The following is a 25,385-nucleotide window of genomic DNA, read 5'->3' on the forward strand; positions in this document are numbered from 1 at the left end:
ATCTGCCGATTGATATCAATTGCAAGTGCAAGATTCAAATTAATACTGCAGCCCATCCAAATATGAATATTTTCTTTCAGCAGAATAGCTACTTCAAATAGAGAATTCTCAACCATGCTGTACAAATTGTTGATATTGCCCATGTGGGCCATAAACCAATTAGTCTACGATCTGGCTCTGACCACAAGTCACATTGATATCCTACTGGTCACTAGGAGTCGTTTATGTGCAAATAATTTTGTAAAGTGCGTGTGCAAGTGCAAAAAACATATGTAATCCCAAGATTAATTTTGGCATAACCCCCCACCTATTAAAAATAACATACATTAGACACGAGACCCGTCATAACTGTCTAATCTAGAAAAATCCGCAATTCATTAAAATTCAGTACAAAAACTATGAAAACTAAGAACAGAACCACAGTTGTGTGTAATAACCCTGCAATGGGAGATGACTTGTTTTATCGGTATGCAACCCAACACAAAAGGCCACATTATTATAAACAAGTATACAGATCCTCAGTGGCATTTAACCCATTCGGATATTTCCTGTCTAATTCCAGAATATATCTTGTTTCGAGAAGTCGAAGCCTGGCTTCCCTGTCACCACCCCGTTTCAGAGACCACACTGAGTCGATGACATAATACTGGAGATCAGCAGGATTTGCCCCATGAGCTTCCTCAAAGTGCCTGGTCACCGGATAGGCGTGATCCTTGCCCAATATAGCCTTTATGTGCTGGAGTATTCGTTTATGTGCCGGTAATCTGGTACTCCCCACGTACCTCAGCCCACAAGAACAATCCAGCACATACACCGCAAAATCTGTTTTGCATGTAAGTCTTTTAGTGATCTCCAGCGGGTACTGTTTAAATGGGCTAGTGTAATTACTCTTGTTACATCCATACTGGCAGGCCTTACACTGAGTGCATTTTTTGAATCCTTTACTAAGGGCCAACCATGTATTGGACATCTGTGGTTCTAGGGTATTCTTAACTAGTGCTTTAGCCATCGATGTACATCTCCTGAAAGTAAGCATTGGTTTATTCAGAACCCTCTGACCTATAACTGGATCCCCTTTAACGAGGTTCCAATTCCGATGTTTTTCTTATGTCAGAGTGTTGCCTACTGAATGACAGAATCATGCGTGTCTGTATCCTTCCATCTTGAGTGGCAATGGATGTTTCCTGAGGCTTAGGAATTAATGCCTTATTCCGGGACATCTGTTGAGTCCTTGTAATAGCCGACTCAACAATTTTTTGGGAATATCCCTTTGCCAAGAATCTTTCTTTACTGGCTTCTTGTGCAGCCGCACATTCAGTTTCTACACTACAAATCCGTCTGATCCGCAGCATCTCCCCATACGGGATGCTGCCGATCAGATGGCGCAGGTGGTGACTAGCCGCATGTAGAATAGTATTGGCCGCTGTAGGCTTCCTGTAAAGTTTAGTAGCTAGAGTGTTATTGTCTACATAAAGTTACATATCCAGGAAACAGATGGAGGTGGCATGTATGTGAGATGTAAATCTTAGGTTCAAACTGTTAGCATTCAATTCATTAACAAAATCACTGGCTGTCCTCTCTGTACCCCGCCAAACAAAAAATAAATAATAAATCATCAATATAGCGGAGGTACAATACAATGTTATGCTCCATGATGCCATGGAGCTGCCCCGATAGGACCTGTTCCTCCCACAGTCCCATGTGCAAGCATGCTTAACTGGGGGAGAAACAGGCCCCCATCACGACACCCCTGGTCTGCTGGTAAATTTGATTGTTGAATACAAAATAATTTTGCTCCAAACACATTTTTATCATGGATAGTAACATCTTGTTGTGAACTACACAATGCATCGGGCGTTTGTTAAGAAAATTTTCTATAGCCTTCAACCCATCCAAATGTCGGATAGAGGTGTAAAGGGATGACACATCTAAAGTCATTAAAAGCATATCCGGACACCATTGAACACTGTCAATTTTACGAATAAAATCAGAAGAGTCCTGAACATAAGATTTCAGTCCATTGACCCAGTCCTGCAAAAAGAAATCAATGTATTTTGATATATTTTCAAGGGAACTATTTATTGCTGATATATTAGGTCGCCCTGGGGGATTTTCAGATTCTTTGTGTATCTTGGGGATCAAATAAAAAGTGGGGATCACCGGGTGTTCTTTCTTTAGAAAGCGGAATTCGTCTTCCGTGATTAACCCACCACTTCTCCACGCCTGGAGTTTCAAAGACTGATCCACCCATGCAGCTTTAACCATGTGCATGTTGCTCTTTTTATAACAGGAAATGCCCCCAACTGCGTGTCAGCTTCCGCCAAATATAAACTGCGAGGCCACAAAACTACGTTACCGCCTTTGTCGGCTTGCCGCACTATGATGGTATTAACTGAGTCCAATTTTTTGATCAATTGGGCAGAGCAACGATTTTGATTGCTGATGGCATGCCATTTTCTATTAGTGGCGGTATACAGCTTTTTGAGATCCTGGATTACCATGTCGTGATATACATCAATGTTATCATAAACCATAGTAGGTTGAAACGTGGACTTGGATTTGAATGGGGTTGTACATCTACTCATGTCATCTGGCCTTATGTTAGCCACCAGGTTATCCACTCCATTCGTTTCTTTTTGAAGAGCCCAGATCTCTTCAAAAGCATCACGATCTCCCACTGTTAGTAATGATGGACTATTACTGGCCTCAATTGGTTTCTTTCTCTGTGGTGCCAAACTATAAAACTTGCTGAGTTTTAGTTTCTGAATGAATCTAAAAGTGTCCATATATGTGTCTGTATAGTTGAAATTGCAGGGTGGGCAATATGATAGCCCCAGCTTGAGAACAGATTCATCATTTTTGGACAATGGTAATGCAGTCAAATTGATTACTGCATTGGAGTTGTTACTTTGACTGTTGTGCGGTTTTGGTAGCGATTCCATCTTCCCCTTGCGGGTGCTTTTGCCTTGTTGCCCCCGTCGTTGACTGCTTTTGCGTCTTTGGCCCCGTTTGAAGTTGAGCCTTTGGTTTGATTGCCAGCCGGCACTCGGGGGCGCAGGGTATCTCTTCGGTCCTGGCAGAGGCAATTCACTTCCTCTGCCAGGGAAAGCTTGGTAAACCCCAACTGCTGCGAGGTTGTAGCTTCACCTTCCGGCTCACTCTCAGCTGCTGAGCTGAGATTGGATGCTGATACTGAGATTGCCCTTGCATCCCTCGCCGTTTTATTTTGCGCATTGTTGGCTCTTGCTGTAACCACATCATATTGGCGTGCAAAGGTGAAAACCTGCCCGTTAAGGTAATCCAGCCGATCTCTTTCACATTTAAAGGCTTTTCTTTTTTGATCACTTCCTCCTCCTTTTTAAGTCTGACCATCATTTCATCTGAAAGTTTAATTGTTTGGTCATTGCTTCCCAAAGTAGCAATTTCTGCCTCCAATTTCTCGATTTCAACCTGCAATTTTGCTGATCACTTGCAGCATATTTTAACAAAATCGCCATTAGTTTGCTCGACGATTCCAGATTAGACTCTGCCCATTCCGTTAACATTGCAGGGTCGGGTTTCTCGTAGCTGGGAGCCAAGGTGATACGGAGTCCCCGTGGCACCCTCCCGACTTGTAAATATCGGGAAAGAGACCGGTGCTCCCACCACTTGGATTGTTCAGAGCGCATTAGCTCTTCCAGCCTCTTGAACAAATCCAGAGTGGTGGTATTGCGGTTAATGTCTGTACTGATTGAACTGCGGAAATGGACCCCCGAGCCAGGGAATCCAAAAACATGGTCTCTGCTGCCTCTTCTCGTTCACACAACACGTTCGCGGACATTATGCCAATATAGCAGTGAGCGTCACTTGCTCGACACCCTGGTATGGCACGCAGCAAATCTCCCCTGCCAGACTGCCTCGCACTCTCCTTACCGGTTATTCCGCAAAGGAATTCCAGTGCAGCTTGACTACTGGTACTGGCTCCTGTCAGCAGACACGGAACATGTTGGTATCAGCAAACGGGTGGAACATTCAGCGGTATCCGGGCTCTTCTGCGGCTTGCTCCTTGCCGAAGTTTGTAAATCCTCTTCCGGGTGAACAGAAAAGGTAGCGCTTCCTATATATAAGGTTTTTTAAATGCTAATTCCTAACTATATCAGTCCTGAAACCTATGGTTTTTTCCGTGAATTTCGAAGGTTTTGTAAAGGACAATTTTTAAATGTATTTATACTGATTTACTACATTTTTAAACTATTTATTTTTAGATATTTTTCTTTTTTTTTTTGTTCAAATCTGTTTTTATTGTGAACACAGCGATAAGCCTACAACCCCTTATCGAGGCCGGCCGCGCATATGCAAGTCTGTAGATGTAGTTGACCAGGGGAGATGAGATCCTTAACACAGCGCCCTGCCTACAACCCCCGGGGGGGCCGGACGCGTGGCTTAGGGGAAAATATAGCAGAAGGTGGTCATGCGCTGGCAACGCGCCGCTGTACGGGGGGGGCGCGTATGGGGGGGAGAGCAGTGGTGTCACATTTTCAAAGGCCCAACAGGGGCCAAACTGTCCCAAAGGGGGGCGGAAGCCAGAGTGGCAAGCAAGAAAGAAGAAAAAGTCGGAAGTAGAAGAGCAGTGGTGTGGCGGAGAGGGGCTAGGGGGGCATAGCTACGGTCGCCTACAAGAGGCGTAGAGCGCAAACCAGCACTGGGGGGGGCAACTAAGGGCCTAGTCTGCTTGGGTCAGCAGGAATGAGGGCGTCCTCGAACAATTGCAGAGCGCGGAGCCTGGGGGGCATGTGGCGGGCATAGCTGATGGAGCACAGGTGACGCACGAGGGGTTCCCACACTGCCTTGAATCGCACCCCCCTTGATTGTATCCGCGCCGTGAGCAGCTCCATGGTCAGGACCTGCCAGAGGCGCACGAACCAGGAAGCTATCGGCGGTGCCTCAGCCCGCTTCCAGTACAGAGCAATGAGTTGCTTGGCAGCGCCTAACATGTGGAGGGTGAGGGTCCAATCGCTGCGCGTGAGTGCTCTGAGTGTGGGGGGTCGGACGCCCAGCAGGAGTGTGCAAACCTCTTCAGGGAGGGGAAAACCCAACACCTTCTTAATGTGACTAAGGACCTCCTTCCAAAAGACAGCCAGGGCAGGGCACGACCACCAGATGTGTATGAAGTCACCAGTCGCAGTGCTACACCTCCAGCACAGCGGTGAGGAGGCGGGGAACATTTTGTTGAGACGCAGGGGGGTGTAGTACCATTGCGTTAGCATCTTGTACGCGTTTTCCCTCTGTGGGATACTGCGGTAGGTTTTGGGAATGTCACTCCAGAGCCTAGACCATTGAGATGGCGTGAGTTCAGTGCCAGTCGCCGTCTGCCACTGCCTCTGGTAGGGATGCGCGGGAGGGGTGAGAGGGTGCTGCAGGATATTGTAAATTTGGGAGATAAGCCGTTTCAGTCCCCCGAGGGAGCGTGCCAGCTTCTCAAATGGAGTATACTCCCTGGAGGCAGCCTGAGACATGTCGTCTCCCGAGATCCAATGGCGCAGCTGCGCATATTGTAAGCCAGCGGTTAGGGGGAGGTTAAATTCTTCCCTGCAGTCCAGCCATGATTTAGGGGATCCACCAAGAAAGAGATCCCCTGCAACCCTGCAGTCTCCTTGCGTCCAGCTCTCGAAGGCTCGGGTCCGGGCAGCAGGGGGAAAGTGCGGGTTACCAGCAATGGGGGTATGCGGAGAGGGGAACGTGGTTAAACCCTTGGACACTGCCACTCGGTCCCATACCTCAAGCACCGTCCTCGTGGGGACCGCCATATACGCACTCCTGGAGCGCGCTACCCGCGGTAACCAGGGCAAGTCCCATATGGTGCGCCCCGTGACCACTCGGTCCATGTGGAACCAGTGTTTGTCGCTTTCGCGTGCACCCCATTCGATCACGAACCGGAGATGCGCCGCCCAATAGTAGTGGAGGAGATTCGGGCAGGCGAGGCCACCCCTGTCTCTCGGTTCCATGAGGACTTTTTGCGAAAAACGAGGCCGCTTACCTCCCCATATGAAGGACGTGAGGTCGCGCTGGAGGTTCCTGATGCAGTGGATCGGGATCGGAGTGGGGAGGCACTGGAAAACATAGAGAATGCGGGGAAGGACCGACATCTTGACCGCATTGAGCCGCCCCAGCCAGGATATCATCAGGGGCTTCCATTTCCGCAGGTCTGCCAGGACTTCTTTGCGGCAAGAGGCCCAGTTTCTGGAGGACCACGAGTCGAGGTGAGGCGTGATGTCCAGACCCAGGTATGTAATGTGGTCATCCGCCCAGCGGTAGGGTGCGATCTCCTTCAGGAAGGAAACCTCCTCCTTGGGGATGGTGAGGTTGAGAGCCCAAGATTTGGTGTGATTAATTTTAAGGCCGGACGCCTGCTCAAACAGTGAGAGGGCGTCGTGCACCGCTGGGAGGGAGATCCGAGGGTTCGTAAGGGTAAGGATCAGATCGTCCGCAAATAACGCTACCTTGTTGGTGCGTCCCCCGTGGGGGATACCGTGAATGTCAGGAGCGCGTCTAATCAGCTCCGCCAGCGGTTCTACCGCTAAAGCGAACAGGAGCGGCGAGAGCGGGCATCCCTGTCGTGTTCCCCTGTGGATTGAAAGCGGCGGCGTCAGTTGGCCATTGACCCGAATTCTGGCCTGTGGTCCGAGGTAAGGGGCCATGCACCTGGAGATCATGGTAGGGCCAAGACCCAGTTTCTTGAGAACCGCCCGCAGGAAGGTCCAGTCGACCCGGTCGAAGGCCTTTTCCGCGTCCAGGGAGAGGAGGCAGGCCGGGATTTTCCAATGGTGCACCTTTCCCACCAAGTGCGCCAGCCTGCGGACATTGTCGGCCCCCTGTCGATCTCGAATAAATCCCACCTGGTCCGGGTTCACCAATCCCGGCATGAGCGGGTCCAGCCGTTTGGCCAGGATCTTAGTGTAGATCTTGAGATCGGTGTTAAGGAGGGCGATGGGGCGGTAGGAGGCGCAGAGGCCGGGATCCTTCCCGGGCTTGGGGATCAGGGCTATTTCCGCCAGACCCATATCGGGGGACGGTCCAGTGTCGTCAGAGAAGGAGCCGTAGAGCCGCAGCAAATGCGGGCGGAGCTGGGTCAGGAACAGTCTATAGAAGGCCAACGGCAGGCCGTCCGGCCCCGGGGTTTTCCCCACAGGGAGGTCCTTGACAGCTTCCGTTATTTCCTCCTCCAGCAGAGGACCCTCCAACGAGGCTGCGCACGCCGGGGACAGTGGAGACCCCTCGAAGTCCGCGAGGACGGCCTCCCGTGCCTCCGCAGAGGTGGGCTCCTCAGCATACAGAGAGGAGTAGTAATCGACAAAGGCAGCCTGCTTGGCCCTCTCAGAGGTGACACTAGTGCCATCCTGCCGCTTGACATTGGCGATGTGGGCCCGAGCGGCACGCGCCCTCAGCCTGCCGGCTAGTAGGCGACCTACCTTGTCCCCCCCCTCGTAGTACCGCTGCTTGAGCGCTAGCAGGGAGTGCTCCGCCTTGTTGGTGCGCAAGGTGCGGAGTTGCCCCCTGAGGTTGGCGAGAGTCCTCTTTGACGCCCGCGAGGGGGTGTCCCGGTCCCGGGCCTCTGCCAGTTTGATCTCGGAAGCCAGGTCGGTCTCCACCTTGAACACTTCCTTCCGCCGTGCCACCGCCAGGGAGGTGATGTGGCCCCGAATGGTGGCCTTGAAGGCATCCCAGACCGTGTGGAAGGGCAGGTCGGGGGTGTCGTTGACGGCAAAATACGAGTCTATGGCGTCACGGATGCTAACGGCGTCGTCCGGGTCCCGAAGGACCCTCGGCGGGAGCACCCACCTGCGTTCACAAGTGGCGCGGGCCAGGGGATCCTGGAGCAGGAGTTCCACATGGGCGTGATCCGACAGGGAAATGTCGGATATAGCGGCTGCTAAGGAGTCGCGGGCTAATTCAAGGGAAGTGAAGAGGTAGTCGATCCGGGAGTACGTCCGGTGGGAGTGCGAGTAGAAGGAGTAATCCCGGGTCCCCGGGTTGTGATAGCGCCACACATCCACGAGTCCCAGGTCGATAAGTTGCGTCCTAAGGGTAGAGGACATCGCTCCTGCACCGTTGAAGGGGGCTCCCGCACGGTCTAGCTCCGGGTCCCAAACAAGGTTGAAATCTCCGCCCAAGATCACATTGGCCTCGCCCGGTGGGAACTGATCCCGCAGAAGTGCCTGGAGGTATTTGTCCTGCGACTGGTTGGGCGCATACACACAGCCTAGAGTGAACCGCGCACAGCCCATCTGTACCGAGGCTCGGAGGAACCGCCCGTCAGCGCTCCTGAAGGGTTTCACGGGTCCCCGCCGGATGCCAGCCCTGCAGAGAATTGCCACCCCCGCTGTCTTGGTGTCAGAGGATGCCCAGAACTGTGTGGGGTATCTAGGGTGCGCCATGCGTTTGATGTCCCCCCTGAGAAGGTGTGTCTCCTGGAGGAGGATAATGTCAGGGGAGTGGTGTAGGAGGTAGCGCCATATTTGCTTCCGCTTATTGGGGGAGTTGAGCCCTTTGACGTTGAGGGAGAGGACCTTCAGGGGTGTAGGAATGTTCGCTGTCATAGCACTAAGGGGGAGTGAAGTCACGCAGGTCCCAGCTTAGCAGACACCCCCGCAGAGAGAGCAGCGGCATCCTCGTCTCGCCCCCAGCGCGCCAACCCCCGCAGGACCCACCATGCCGCTCCTCCGTAAGCGCAGGGGGAGAGTAGTAAGAGAGGGCAGCGTGAAGGAGAAGTAGGAGAAGAAAAGAGAGAAAAAAGAGAGGAGGCACAGGGAAGAAACAGAACCAGAACAGGCCAACAGGGCCAATACACAATGTCCCAGGTACCGGACATCCTCTACCCGAGGGTTTGGATGAACTCAGGAATGTCACTTCCTACAGGACAAAGGGGGGGGGTGAAGATGCGGGTAGATGGAATGAAGTTGAGTCGTCTCAGAGTCCGTGCACCCCGCTGCCTCCAGGTAGTCCGGGGGGGTGTCGAGCCGTGGGGTATACATGGTCTATGCAGATGCCTATAGAGCGCTGGGGCTCAGTGGTGCGGCTCATGGCTTGGTAAAGGTAGGGGGCATCGTCCAGCCCGTTAGAACCCCACTAGTGAGAAGGGGGGGCCCTACCCCCAAGAACAGTGGGGTTAAATCACCATAGTGCAGGAGGACAGACCAAAGTGTCCAGGGGGGAAGGGCGTGTTTAGGGCAGTTCGGGTCACCGTAGCGATGGTTAGCTGCCTTCCGGGGTTGAGGGGTGACCCCCACCGTCAGAGCCAGAGGCGACAGGCTGGGAGGTCTGCTCCTCGCGATCGCCCTCAAGAGAGCGGATGTGCGCTATGATGTCCTGCTTGGTCTGTGAGGTAGATAGTGCGTCCACCGGGGGCGACCGTCGACGTTTGCGCACAGTGGACCATTCTGAACGCGGAGGTGCCTTCTCCGAGTGGGGGGGGCGAGTCGGGCTGTTGTCCGGGGATTCCGGCATGCCTAGCAGTTGTGCCGCTTCACGATAGGACCTGAGGGCCCTGCGTTTGCCCTCCCACCTGAAGATGAGCGCAAAAGGATGGCCCCACTGGTAGGAGATGTTGAGGGCCCGGAGTCTCTCGGTGACCGGGCGGAAGACCTTCCTTCTATGGAGTGTGGTTGGGGCTAAGTCCTGGAAAATCTGGATCGTGTGGCCCTCATACCGCAGGTCCGGGTTGTCCCTAGCCGCCTTCAAGATGGCCTCCTTCTCGGTGAAGTAATGGAGTCTGGTGAGGATGTCGGGCAGGAGGCCCGCTTTACCTCCCGCTCCAAAGACTCGGTGTGCGCGGTCGAGGCGCGGCGGGGGGGCGTCTTCCTCACCCCACACCGCTTGCAGGAGTAGGGCCACGTAGGCCATGGTATCAGTCCCCTCTTCTCCGAGTGGCACACCCCGGATGCGGAGGTTGTTGCGGCGCCCCCTGTTTTCCAGGTCCTCCTGCTTGATCTGGAGCTGGATATGTTGCTCTTCAAGGGTCACCACTCTCTGCCAGATCTGCTCCAGGTCCTCGGTGCGGGAGTCGACCGTCTTTTCCAGGCCGTCGACCCGGTCGCCAAGGTCGGTGACCTCCCTGCGCAGTTCTTTGGCGCATGTATGGACCTCCGTCCTGAGGGACCCAATTTCCGTCTTCAAATCGGCCATGAAGGAGGACATGAAGGCCTGGGTCACCGGTGGAGAGTCGGCCGGCGGCGGGGGTTTCCCCCTTGCCGATGCGGGGCCCCCAGAAGAGGACGGCGAGCCCGTCTTGCCCCACATGGAGGCCACTGATGTACCCCTTGTTGTCGTTGGTGGGGGTTCCGGTTTGTTCCCCCTGCCGCGGGTCATGGTCCACGTAGGGCGTCGAGGGATTGCGGAGGGTAGGGGCAGCTGATGCGCGTATCCCTCGTACCTTGGCGGGGTAGAGTCGAGTAGCCCGAGCCGCTCGTTCAGGGGGCAAGGCCACGTGGTAGAAGATGGCGATGGGGGGTGTAGGCTCTACAAGCCCGAGGCAGGGTCAGAACATACTGCTGAAGGCCAGGGTGCAGGAGTGCTGCTGGTGCAGGGAGGGGATGGGTCCTCTGGGCAGGCAGGGCAGTGTGCAGGTAGGGAGCCGTCCGCAACAGGTGTCTCAGGGCTCGGGGCTCACAGGCGGAAGGTCCCCGATAGCTTGGGGCGGGATGCGACCACCCGCTCTCACCTGGTGAAGGGTCTGCTCCCAGCACAACGTTCAGGTGGCCCCTCAGTCGCGGCCCGCGAGCGACCAGGAGGGTCCCCTTGAGTGTCCCAGCAACAGCAGGCCCAAGGCAGGGGTAGCCGGTGTTGGCGCTGGTGTTGGCTATGGCGGGGGCCCCCCGGAGTCTCCGCAAGCCAGGCAGGGGGCTGCCCCGATGATAGGTCGCTAGGCTCAGCAAGGCCTCAGGGGCGGATCGGTGTGTGGTTGGATCCTGCAGTGCCGGGGTCCTCCGAGGCTGGTCTCACCCACACGTGGGCCCCGGTCAGCCCCTCAGCCCGCCGGGATGTCCAGGGCAGCAGGGGGCACGCAAGCGGGGGCCACCTGCGCCAGGGAGCCGGCCCTCTGCCTCCAGGAGCGCCGCCGCCGGGGGTCAGCCAGGGGAGGTAAGCGGCGGGCAGACCCGCGCCCGGGCCTCACCAACGCCGGGCCCCTCCAGGAAGAGACAGGGGGAGGGGGGATGGCGCGCTGCTGCTCACCGGGGTGTCCCGCGTCGGTGGTATCGCTGCCAGGCCTCTCAAGCAGGGGGCCTCCGACGGTCTCCGCAGCCCAGGCCCGCCGCTCCCGCCAAAGCCGGGGCCTCGCGTGTGTGCGGCGTCCAGGCAGCCGCCGCGTTCCCCGCCGGGGGTAGCCCGGCTCCAGCTCCAGTCGCCTCGGTGCGTAGGGCGGCAGCAGGCAGGTCCGCCAGGGGAGTATGGCCTCAGGTGGGGTCAGAGAAGCTTCGATGCCGCACTCGGACCGCCCCGCAGGTCCACTCCGCAGGAGCCGGCCAGGACGTCTCGGCAACAGACCTTCAGTCAAGATGGCGGCCAGGGAGCCGATCGCGGCGGGCCCGGGGCTTCAGCTCCAGTCGCCTCGGTGTTTAGAGCGGCAACAGGCAGGTCCGCCAGGGAAGTATGGCCTCAGGTGAGGTCAGGGAGGCTCCGATGCCGCACTCGGACCGCCACGCAGGTCCACTCCGCAGGAGCCGGCCAGGACGTCTCGGCAGCGGACCCCCAGTCAAGATGGCGGCCAGGGAGCCGATTGCGGCGGGCCCGGGGCTCCGGTCGCCGTCAACACGAACTTGCCCAGCCGCGGAATGCCACCAGAAGAGATCGTTGGCAGTGCCAGCAATGGTTGGAGGGTCCCCAGGGACAGAAACCCCCCGGTATCCGCTGAAACAGGCTCAAGTAGGCAGCGGGGCAACGGAGCTCGCACGAGACGCGACTGTTCACATCGCTGTCTCGGCCACGCCCCCGATATTTTATTTTTTAAATTGCATTAAATATTTTTAATATAAATTGAAAAATATATATTTTTTTAATTTTATATATTTTTTAATATATATATATTTTATATCGCAGGCAATGATATCCTATGGAAGGAAATTCAAGTTACTGTAACTACGAATATAACTACTTTTCAGGATCAGTAGTGGGCTAAAAGATGCAGCACTGAGGTCTCTCCTGATAACAGGTGAGTAAATCAGAATTCCTAGTTCGGCTGATTTTTGAGGAATTCTTTAAAGTTCCAAAACTACACACTTAAAAAAAAATTCCAAGTGAAACCAGTCAATGTTAGCCTTTGAAAGGAAATTCAAGTTACTGTAAGTATGGTTAGAATTACTTTTCAGGATCAGTAAGGGGCTGAAAGATGCAGCACTGAGGTATCTCCTGAGAACAGGTGAGTAAATCGGAATTCGTAGTTCGGCTGATTTTAGAGGAATATTTCGCTCAATAGCTACTTGGCCCACAGGGACCCCCAGTATGCAAGGGGAATTAGTTCCCCCTCTGCAAACGCAGCCCCCTGGCGCGGTTGCAGAGGGGGAACTAATTCCCCTTGCATACTGGGCGTCCTTGGGGGCCAACTAGCCTACCAGCAACCTCCAGTATGCACCAGGGGGCTGCGTTGCAGAGAGGTGTTAGTCGAGGACAGAACCGGTGACTTTCTGTCAAGGGTTGGACAGGCAAGAGTGTACTGCCGCCTGCTATTTTGAATAGGAAGGAGGGACAGCGCGGATTTGGCACCCAGTGTTAATAGGGAGCGACGGATTTGTCTTTAAATTCTTCACGTGAGCATGTGGACCCAGCTCTCTGCCTCATCTCTCTCATTTTATTTTTTTGGGCAGTTTTTATATAGCACGAAATTGACCCGAAGGTATTGGAGCTGTTTGCATGAGCACCAGTTACGTTATGTATGGATACATTCGTTATTTGGTAGGCAAAGGGAGATTTAGTGATTTTCCCAGAATTACAGTATGTTGAGCCAAGGCTCGAACCTAGTTCTCCTGTACCAAAGTCGGCAAATCTGACCAGTCGGCCACATCCTTCAGGTGTTCGTTGCTGACAACTACAAAGACATTTTAACCTTCCCCAAGAACATAAACATAGGAGCGTTCCCTAATAGCCTACACGTAATTTTGGATTTGATTTATTGTTTTCCAGCTGTACACCCGTTTTTAAGTGGTGGCACTTTAAGAAACCTAAATTAAACTAAAAGACAAAAAAGAATGTTACATAGATTAAATTACTAACGTTCTATGGATCATTCTCCTTGTTTCACATGGCATTCAGACGCATGTAGATGGATATGAGTAGAGTGTCCTCTGCAGTGATGTATGTGTAACTTCCTAGACACTGGTTTTAAAACCTGCAAGAAAATCTCAGTATTTCATCCTTCTGAGATAAATAGAAGATGTATAGTCTGAGTTGATTAATAGGACCATTGATTTACAGTGAAGCATTATATTAAAAAACTACTTTTTTTGTAAATGAAAATAACGATTGTATCAATAGAGTATATAGTAATATGCTTTTAACCTATAAAAAAACTCACAGAGATAGTAAATCACGTTGGTTTAAGCGCTTTACAACGACACCATAGCACTCTTCAAAGGCCTTAATTACTCCTGAGTAATGCAGTGTCATGTCGCAGATTATTGGTTATCATTCAGTACGGGGTAAGGATTTTCTGTTGCACTATATGTTCCTTTCAAAAGCAAATTAAGTGACAGGCTTCTCTGTGTGTGAGAGACAGCTGTAAGTGTTACAGTCGCCACTTAATGCTGGTGGAAAACCTTGGGTCTGATTCACAAAAAATATAGAAATCTGCACTACACCATATATTTACATCTACATGCAGATGCAATTTTACTACTTTCTGCAATTAACTATTTCTAGAAGTACAATTGGAAAGTTGCACAAAGCACGTTTCCAGTTATACTTCTGGGCATGTTGACTGACTATTCCGGTCCTCGTGGATGGCAGGGGGAGTCTGCATAGGGGCGCGCGGCGCTGATAAAGAGGCAGGCTTTTTTTTTCTTTTCGTCCCGTCTGAGCGTCGAGTCTGTGTGGTGCAGGTGAAGTCGGGGACGTATGAGCTGTGTGAATAATAACTGTGTCAGCCCCGTGCCTGAGGTGCATCATCAGAGCTGTGTGAATAATAACAGCTGTGAGCCCCGTGCTGAGGTGCATCATCAGAGCTGTGTGAATAATAACTGTGTCAGCCCCGTGCCTAAGGTGCATCATCAGAGCTGTGTGAATAATAACAGCTGTGAGCCCCGTGCCTGAGGTGCATCATCAGAGCTGTGTGAATAATAACTGCCGGCAGCCCCGTGCTGAGGTGCATCATCAGAGCTGTGTGAATAATAACTGCGTCAGCCCCGTGCTGAGGTGCATCATCGGAGCTGTGTGAATAATAACTGCGTCAGCCCCATGCTGAGGTGCATCATCAGAGCTGTGTGAATAATAACAGCTGTGAGCCCGTGGCTGAGGTGCATCATCAGAGCTGTGTGAATAATAACTGCGTCAGCCCCGTGCGTGAGGTGTATCATCAGAGCTGTGTGAATAATAACAGCTGTGAGCCCGTGGCTGAGGTGCATCATCAGAGCTGTGTGAATAATAACTGCGTCAGCCCCGTGCGTGAGGTGCATCATCAGAGCTGTGTGAATAATAACAGCTGTGAGCCCGTGGCTGATGTGCATCATCAGAGCTGTGTGAATAATAACTGCGTCAGCCCCGTGCGTGAGGTGCATCATCAGAGCTGTGTGAATAATAACAGCTGTGAGCCCGTGGCTGAGGTGCATCATCAGAGCTGTGTGAATAATAACTGCGTCAGCCCCGTGCGTGAGGTGCATCATCAGAGCTGTGTGAATAATAACAGCTGTGAGCAACAGCATACTCTTGCACACACTCTCACTGCTCACCAATTCAAAGTTTGCTAAAAAAGTTATGCAACGCATTGTCATACACAAGGCCAATAACTCAAACTTTAATGCTGCGAGACCTATTGCATTGTAAATGCTTGGTTTTTTAGTTGTGATTAAGTATTTGGGGAAGTGAACCGAGGCTGGTCATTAAATTATCCCTTTGACCCTTTATCTCTCAGTGTTTTTTGTTGTACAATAAGTAACCAGTGCACATTTTGGGTTGGTCAGTGTACCTTATTTCTTTTTGAAAATTTGACATTGCTATCCACAACAACCATTATACTTTATAGATAATGGCTTTGTGCTCCATTGTAAGTGATGTAGAATGCTTTACAATTGTGCAGGAGACAATGTTGGTTGGTTTTTTGTGCCTATATGAATGATGGAAGCACATTCATTATAGGTATGCAAAATAAAAACGTCTGTGGATGGAGGACTGGGTTTGAAGCAGCTCAGGCTATGAAACGATTTAGTTTTTTAAGAAAGTGAACTCAAAGTTATGAGGAGAGCTTAAATGAGTTTAGTGGACATTCATAAAGGAGTATCAGACGAGTTGGTAAAAAAAACAGTCCAAATGAGGTGATGACCCTCACAGTCGTAACATAGATCCTGGCTAAGGGCCTGATAACTAGTCTGGCGTTCCGAGGATTGCCAGACTCGTGGTGCTGCAGAGGATCCAGCCACCGCTGCACTGGCAGACTGATAGCCTAATTATGACTCGGGCAGTCGGACCGCCCTGGGACTGCAGGCTACGCCAGGGAGCTGCCATTCCCTGGCGTCGGAGCGACGGTCAGAGGCCGCAATATGTTTGATGGGACTGCTACGGTCCCAACAAACATATTACCAATTTCCTCTCCACCAGGGTATTATAGTTGTTACACCGCGATGATACCCTGGTGGAGAGTAAACAGAGTGGGCCCTTCAAGGCCTCAATGTGCCTCAAACATATGTGGATGCACACAGGGGGGCATAACATGTGCCCACCTGTCTGCATGCACATAGGTTCCTGCATGGCATGGACTTCTGAATCCATGCCGTGCAGGAACCTTGTAGTTTGGTCCCACTGTGGTGACATTTTTAATAGCACCATCGCCTTGGAAAGAGACAATGCTATGGGGCCACCACACCGTCCGCCTGCCAGACTAGTCAAAAGTTGTAATTGTACAGGTGTTGGGAGCTTTGGCGGAGCAGTGGGATGGCGGGTTGCACTGCTGCTCCGCCAAAAACTCGTAATTAGGCCCTTAGACTTTGGCCGACAATATGTGTGCCATTGAATATAATCCAGTGGATAGGATATCCATCACGTTTGTCATGGAGTAACCTGTCTGCCAAACTTTCAATTAGGCCCTCAGTCTTCACAAATGTTTGAAAGTGGACTTTAAATACCTATCTGTCTTATACTTGTAAAGTCTCTGGTGCCATATATTGGAAGGGCACAAAAAATGTGCTAGTGTTCCCTGGTGTCTATAGTCAAACTGCATATTCACTGCAAATATATATATAGAAATATATTTATGTAGTAAAAAGGCCATATTTTTTGACACACATGTTAACCCTCTGCTTGCCTACTGTACGTAATTTCAGAGTTCCCAAGTAAGTTCAGCAAAACTGAATTACCTTTTCAATGTGAATACCAGACATGAAGGTGCATAAGCTATAAAGTGCTTAATTTACACATGAATACCATGGTGAGCAAGGCAGCTACGCTCGTGAACATATGCAGGAATTAATTAAGCCCATGCATAGCTGATTCAATTTGAGCATCCAATAGGTCACATAAAGAGCCTAGAGCACAATACTTTGGATTTCAGCCCATATGGCTCTATAGCTAAAGAAGACAACTTGAAAAATAATAGTTGCCAATACTTACAGTACAATAGAAAAACCTGGCAAAAATAATGAAACTCAAGAAGACATTCAGGAGAAATAGATCTCGTACATTGACCCAGAGCCAAGAACATAATGCAACTTGATAGAGAACACCAGAGAAACTGCTAGTCAGCAAAATTTGGCCAGCTCCAGGACAAGATGGTCTGATGGAAAGTCAAACAGAAATGAACTTGAGGAAAAATAAATAAATTGAAACAGCAAATGCAATGTGAAAAGTGATTTATAAAAATAAGGTCCCTCTGTGGAGTAGTGTGGCTCACTGGTTAGAGGTGGCAGGCCCGAGAGCAGAAGTCAGCCTGGGACCAGGGTTCAATTCCCGACGCGGCAGGGTCGTGGACCTTGGTCAGCGGACTCGATAATTCTCGCTTCGGTGCTTACTCTAATCAGGGGTTCCACTCGGCAACTCTGGGCATTAGCTTGCCTAATCTCCACAACGGCCCCACCAATTCTGGGGATGCCTGGCTCCACCTTGGGGACTCCCAGCAATGGACCATCCCACAGGGAAAGCCAGGACGGGTTCCCCAGAGTTATACAGCGCCGGGACGCCCCGTTGCTGGGGCAGCTGTGCGCTTTACAAGTATACAACACATCTTTGCATCTCAGCAACAGATTTATTTAAACAACTCTATGGAAAATGCTATGTAAATCGGACCATACTTAATTAAAATGTTCTTTCTTTCACTGAGTATATCTCCTAGAAAAGTCATCTCTTCTCTGTACGCTCAATTTATGACTATTATGCAATTATGCTAGAGTCAATGGGCATGCTTTGCTGTGTCAAAAATCCATTGCAACATTAAGGGGACGCAGGAGCCAAGGCGGAAAAGCCATTTAGAGCAAAGATGGAGTTCTCATCCAGGGCATGGCTATCCATAGCTCTCTGTAGTCACTTAGGGAAAGCGATCTGCACATTGTGCGAATAGGTTTACCAATGGTGATTGCAGTACCTGCACCAAAATAAACAGCATACCATTATTTTCCCATCCCCCTGCCCACTCAAGAAAGCAATCACTGCTATTGAGTAACAGAATATGTGACACAGAAAGTACTAATACCTAAATGGCAAAATCATACCTTGAAACAGACACACACAAAATCTACTGTAACACTAAAATCATGTTTACCACACCCACTCATACATCCACCATGCGAATCACATTGAAACACTGAAAACACACTGTTGGGATGGAAAGGATTCTCTCATAGTAAAGAGCTTGTGGCCCTGCTCTACGTTTCCCAGCCGCAGTGACATATGGATCCTTGGTATCGATTTATGGGTCATTGAAGTGTGATGACTAATGTGTATAAGCCATGACGTAGGACTGTCTAATGGATTGTGGTCTTGCTGAAGACTTGATGGGATGCCCAAAGTGTTACCCTCGGGTGGTGGAAGGCTATTGCCTTCACCGTGATCTAAGCAGCATGAGTGCGGTGGTGGCAGTATACCATATTTTCAAGTAATGGCAATCAGTAGAGTGAACAAGTCTTCTTAACTGTGCCACTGGAGTAGCGCCCCCTGACTCACTTGTGTATGGCTTTGTTGCTGTGTGCTTAACGAGACTCTGACTGCATTGGATTGTATGTAGAGCATGGCACCATGCGTCATTGCGTGTGCACCCTGGGATATATGTGTGCTGTAAAGTGGTGCAGTACAGGAGAATTAGCACACATGATTATGTGTGTGCGCTGGAGTATGTGAGTGCATGTGAAATGGTGCAGTACAGGAAAATTAGCACACATGATTATGTGTGTGCGCCTGTGAAATGGTCCAGTACAGGCAAGTCAGTGGCAGCAGCGGCCTGTGCAGCTAAGAGCAGTGAGGAGGTCGGGCCGATTTGAGAGGGGATTTGACAGACGACTACGAGTGACAATTAAATAAATAATGAATTTTCCCTCGTCGTCGTCTGTTGAAATCCCTGCCACCTGGCCCCACCCCTCTTACCGGCATGGGCCCCGGCTGGTCAGTGGGTGTGGTTGCATGTGCACAGTAGGATGTTTGTTAGCTAGTAAAGTACAGAGTATTCAGAGCACGGCTGTGTGTGCATGCTGGGTTGTATCTGTACCTGTGCATTGCATATTTTATGGAGGTCTCTGAGTTCCATTTTGGGAAACCCCGTGAGTGCTTATGGTTTCCGGTGCTTGGCACCAGCACTTAATTGTTAACAGTGGCACTTATGACATTCTGCCACGTAATGGTGTTGTTTGATTAATTTATAGATGAGCAGAACCAAAGTTGTTCTTTAATTAAATATACATTAAAACAGACTAATAACTGCCTCCCAAGCCATTCTTATAGCTTTGGGTGCCTGGAATAGTCTGAATCATCACACTTGAAGGAATGTGATGGTTAATAGTTTTGTACGTACTGATGCTGGCAACGTTGGCAGGGGCAATGGGTGTTGCAAACTGTAGAGGCCTCCTGACTAGGCCATGGCACTTATTTTTTCACAAATTAAGCACTGGACCCACGTCTTACTGAAGGGGCATCTGAAGGTGGAGGAGCTACCCCCGACCCCCAGACATATTTGTCGATTTGTTCATTCCTGAGGGCTGGATCACACACATGCAGGGGAAAGGAATATCTTGATTCTTCAGGACACTTCAAATGGGCTCTTTGATTCTAAAGAAATGTCACTGGTCCACCAGGCTTGGGCACATCTCAGGAAGGACATGGGGCGGATAAGGCAATCATTAGTAAGGCAATGAGAGTAGGACAGGGGGCCTTTTCTAACTCTTTGATACACATATCACTGTGGCAGACTTCCAGGTGTGATCGTCAAGGCACTCCCATTGCCTGTATTTGGGGCTATTGAATTTGGAGACACTCTTGCTGCGATATACTGCTCTCCGGAGGTAAGGCAGAGGAAGGGGTACATCAAAGAAGGCAACCCCAAGAACAAGAACTTCAAAAACTAAATCACATTTGTGTCTGGAAAAGTATTATAAAAATGGGAGATTGGGACTCCCAAATTGTCAAACTGAAGCAAACGTCAGCAGGGAGAAGCACTGCACAAGTTTTGCCAGTTATGACCCATACTTGGTGAAAGGACATCACATAGGAGAATCAAGAACACTTGCTTGGAGCCCGGAACACGAGCTTCTGACTGACCCAAACCCAGAAGACACTGGAAGGTGAAGGAGACTGCCTGGAGGAAGGCAGCGTGTGAGATTTTGGTCTGTTAGCAGGGCCGGACTGGTAATTTCGGGCACCGGGCTATCCCCCGGTAGGCTGGATGGGTTGGGGCCGTTTTTTTTGCTCAGGGGGCCAGTTTTGTTGCTGGGGCTGATTTTTGGTCCATGACTCGTGCGTCAGAGTCAGACAGTAATCTAATTAGGGATTGTGTCTGTCTGCCCTCCGCTGCAGCTTTGTGCGGGGGGAAAAGAACACCCGTCATTGCAGTCTGGTGCACGAGCACCATCCATGACTCGTGCAGCCAGGCAGGAAATGGTAATATTAAATATTAATTTAATAAACAGGTGCCGGGATTAAAAGCAAATGAGAGCGGAGCAAGGTGGCTTGTGCACCATGTGGCTGGCTGCAATACACCAAACATTTTAGTCATGATTATTATCACCGTCAGAGACCGTCACAATCATCATGATTAACATTTTTGATTTGGTGCCGGCAGAACAACTGCATGGTGCGAGTGGTCGGGCCACGATTAAAGTAGGAGAACGAAGGTAATACAGGCTGTATTATGTTAGCTCTCCTACTTTAATCGCGGCAGGCCCCGGGCATGGTTCTGCGCTGAGGACTGACTGGTCCGTGAGTGACATGGCATCATCTTATGGGCAGTGGTTGGCGTGTGGATGGCTTGCGCATTGGATTGCTCATTTCCCCAGTTTGTGAGGAGCGGGACTGTGGAAGAGAGGTGACTTGCTCACCGTCGCGAGCCGTGGCCCGTGGCTAGCTGCAATAAATCAAACATTTTAATCATGATGATTGTCACTGTGACAATCCTCATGATTAAAATGTTTGATTTATTGCAGCCACTCGACGGTGCGCATGGCGCAGCGCAACATCATGGCAGGGGCAGGCGGCCGGTACCGTAGAACAAAGTTAAAGTAATACAAACAGTCCCGGACCCTGTTCTGCGTAAGAGTCTCTGGAGTCTGGAGATGACCACAACAATGATTGATTGCTCCAGACCAGAGCCTCCAGTTTGTGAGTGCGAGCGAGGAGCGGGGGCCCTCCATCATGTTTTGTTACGCCGCCCACTGACCCTGATCAATCATCCCCTCCATAGGGCGCAACCGCTCCCTCGCACACACATGCGCGCACTAGTATATTAATTCATCCGGCACCACTGGGCAGGTACTTTCACTTTTGGCACCACACCACCACAACTCATGACCAAACCAGACCTGAGTGATTGATGACTCTTGCGTCACCAGAGAGACCCCTGATCAGTTCCCTCCCTAGGGCGCAGGCACAACAGGCTACAATAACACTTGCTGGTTGGTGGGAGGGGGAGGGGATGGGGGGGCTAAGCCCCAAATAATGATTGCTCCATTCTTGTTTTGCACATACCCTCCGATTGTTGTCCTTGGTGTGAGGGTGTGCATCAGGCATTGAGGGGCACATCAGTTGCATCGTTATATGAAGCCAAGTTCTTACTGCATTCGTTGTTGGGCAATTTAGTATGGTAGTCATTTCCTATCCTTTAAAAGTTAATACAATCTAATATGTAATTAAAAATGTGTTGAAAAATGAATTTTTTGGCCTTTCTGTATCCAAAATGTTCTTGCGGGAGAACCCCCCCCCCTAAACTCCCCCTAGTAGAGGTTGCTCACTGCGCTTGCTCGCTACACACCATATGGGGGCAGGTCTACTTTTACTTTGTTCTCTCTGATTCACTACCCGTGTCTATTTTTGGTGCTCTCTGTAATAATGTCTACGGGTACATATGACTGGGTGGGTAACCTGGTGCTCTTTAAGGTCATCATCTACTATTTACTGTGCTTTGAAAGTTGATACAATAAAATATGTAATGAGAAATGTGCTGTGAAAATTCACCATTTTGGTCTGTTTTTTTCCAAAATGTACTTGGGTTGAGACCTTCCCCAATGCCCGCTTGTAGTGGTAAGGCACGCTCGCTGTGCTCGCTTACTATGCAGGACGGGAGCTGGTCTGGCAAAATTTACCAGGGCTACTTTCAGTTCCTAGTCCTGCCCTGTGTAATTAGGCTATCCACCAGTTTGCATGGCTCACGGTCCCTGCATGCCAGGTGGGGGTAACAGTGAATCCTAATGGTTATTGCCCAGGTGCAGCACTGTGCAGTCTTGTGACCCAAAAAGGGATTTTGCCTTGAGTGCTCAGAGAGTGACCTTGTATGACAGATGGGGGCAGCAGAGGAAACCTGTTGCCTCTTAACAGTGTGTAACTGTGAACTCAGAGCTGCTACTTTGTTATCAAAAATTGAGTAGCATTCCTGGTCGGGCACTGGAGTCAGACAGTACTTACAGCAACCACAGAGGAGCGTCATGGAGGTCCAGACCCTGTCCCGGCTGTGTCAAGACTACCACTCATCCCTGGCACCAGCCAAAGTTGACTGCGACCTAGGAATGCTGAACACTTCCAGGCCTTCTGTCTCCTCTCAAGTGGGCGCGGCTGAGATTGCATTTCGAGTCACAGAGCCTTTGTTCGGGGTAATATGCTCTGATTGTTTCACCAAAGGCACTAGGACGCTTTTGGCTTTTGACTTTGCATAGTCATTGTGGGACTTCTAAGACTGTATGCTCTAGAGAGGCATAGCCTGGATGGTACTTACAGTAAATGAGGGAAAACCTGGTCTGTAGTTAGTATAGCAAGACGCTGACATTTTTTGGCTGCACTGTATCAGTAGTCCTAACCTATTAAAGGCCGGGTGGTCAACATGCTTATTTGCCAAAGTCGAACATACATTGCCCATACATTGTGGTACAGATCTTGCATGCAGTTGGGAAACATTGCCAAAATATAAGGGACCTTCCTTTAACACTCTTCATAAAAAAAAAAACACTTTGGATGTTTTCTAGCATTGAAGAAATGCAGACCAGTCCTTTGTACTTCAATAGCATTATAGGCCAATCAGCATTGATTGTTTTTGCAGTTTTGAAAAATCCATGCCAATAGAGAGGGGCTTTCCAAATAACTACCCCTCATCATTCTTTAAGGCAGGAGCTAACAATTTTCTCCAAATTGTATTGAGAGCAAAATCATTGTTAGGGATAGATAACGATATATGATGTAAATAGTACAAAGATTTTAGGCAGATGTGTCCAGGATGAAAACATCAAAGACTATATGAATTTGTAAAGCGTGTTATTTGTGTACTTAGAGAAAATTGTAGCAGCTACTCACGCCCTTAGTATCAGCATGTCATGTTATGTTAATGTTATGTTATTTAATTGGATGTTAGCCTGTTTGCATAACGCGCTAATCACCCAGGAGGGTATCCCGGGGCTTGTAGATAGGTGGGGTGTGTGCCTCCAGGGGCTGCTTATTCGGAGAGCCAGGTCTTCAGCTTCTTGCGGAACTTGAGAAAGAAAGAAGAAGATCTGCTGTGGAAGGTCCTTCCTGGCTTTGGGGGCACCCACCACTTCTGTTCTTGTGTATGCGGGGGTACCTGTGCTAGTGAGAGTCCTATGGATTGGAGTTGTCTGGTGGGGTGGTGGAAGTGTATGTGACTATTGAGGTAGGTGGGGCCTTAGATGTTTAATTCTTTGTATGTGTGTGTGATTAGTTTGAATTGAGTGCACTTGTGTATGGAGTGCCAGTGCAGTAATTTGAGGTGAGGGGAGATGTGAGTGCTGTGAGGTAGGTTGAGAATGAGTCTTGCTGCTGCATTCGGGACAGTCAATAGCCTTTTCAGGAACTGTTTGGTGCTCCCTACGTAGAGTGTGTTACCGTAGTCAAATCTGCTAGTAATCAGAGCCTGTGTTCCTGTTTTCTTGGTGTTTTCTGGGAGACAATCTGTAATTTCCTCATGATGTGGAAGTAGTTGGAGGTCACCAAGTTTATCTGGGCTGACAAGTTGAGTTTTTTATTGAGGATGACATCTATGTTCTTGGCGTGAGCAGCAGGGTCTATTGTGGGGCTGAGATCTGTTGGCTACCAGGTGGAGTCCCATGCTGAGGTCTTCTTACCGAAGATCACTATTTCAGTCTTGTCCTTGTTGAGCTTTAGGCAATTGGATCTCATCCAGATTGTCACAGCAGACAAGTGAAGTTGTGTTGTTTTTGGTTACAGGGGTCTTGATCAACTTGGAGAGATTGAGCTGAGTGATGTCTGTGCATGAAAGAATGTTGTTGCCACGTCATCTGATGAGGTTTGCAAGTGGGGGCTGTTGATAAATGTTCCCATTAGCTGGGCTGGGTAGGTGGAAGGGAGTTTGAGTTGTAGGTAGAAGAGCACAAGCAGCTGAGGGATTCTTCAGTAGTGCCTTTACTGCTGCATGGTTCCAGGTCTATGGGAATGTTGTTACAGTAATGGAGGAGTTGAGGATGTGGGTGAGAATTTTGGTGATTGGGGAGGCACCCATGTTGAAGACATTGTGGGGGCATGGGTCTTTCAGGGACCCTGAGTGGACGGATCTAATGATGTTGGCTGTCTCTTCCATGGTGATGGTTTTCCAAGTTGTCAGGGGGGTTCAAAGGTCTTCGAAGGGGTGACTGGCAGTGAGTTTCATGGGATTCTGGTGCGAAATCAAAATTCTTGCTTCAATTTTGTTGCTGGAGAATTCTGATAGGTCAGTGCATAAGTCTTGCGAGGGGTAATACTACTTGTGGTGCAGGTTGGTGCAGTGAATTCTTTGACAGTCGTGAAGACCTCTTTGCATACGGTTTTCTATGTGTTCTGCCTGTACCTTCATTTTGGTTACTCCGATTTGCTAAGGGTAGCATCTCAAGGCTGCTTTGAATGTGTCTTTGCCTGCTTCTTTGTAATGTTGTTCCCACCTTTTCTCCAATGGCTTGCAGTTTATTTTTGTTGCTTGTAGTCCATCTGTGTACCAACTTGCATGCTTCCTGTTTCTCTTTTGGCAGGTATTTTCCAGGTATCAATGAGTCTGCTCAGTCTATTATTCATTTGTTGAGTTGCTTGATGTCACAATTCAGGTTGCCTGTGGGGTTGGGCTGGTTCACATGCAAGGCATGGAGTATTTTTGTTCTATGAGTCTGCTCCAGTTATGTCTGGCGAGTATGGTTTGGTGAGGAGAGATGATTTGGAAATTGACTATGGAGTGTCGGTCCAGGCAAAAGGCATGGTTACTGTGATTTTGATGTCCTCAAAGGTTGTGAAGATGGTGTTGAGGGCGTATCCTGCCTGTGTGTTTGTCCGGTGATGTGCTGAGTTAGTTCTAGGTTTCCAAGACCTTCAAGGAGTGTGATGGAGCTATGCTCCTTTCAGTTCGCCAGATGGAAATTGAGGCCTTCAAGTAGAATGCAGGCTTTTGCCTAGAGTGGTGACAAAGTCTGTGATGTTGTCAGTAAAGATGGTTTTGGTTCCCTGTAGGTGGTAGACAAGGGGTCCATTCAGTGCGCACATTGGCGAGATATTTAGTTTTCAGTGTAGGTACTCCATGTATGCAGTGGTAATCT

Source organism: Lissotriton helveticus, chromosome 6 (assembly GCF_964261635.1).
Source record: "Lissotriton helveticus chromosome 6, aLisHel1.1, whole genome shotgun sequence".
Taxonomy (NCBI): Eukaryota; Metazoa; Chordata; class Amphibia; order Caudata; family Salamandridae; genus Lissotriton; species Lissotriton helveticus.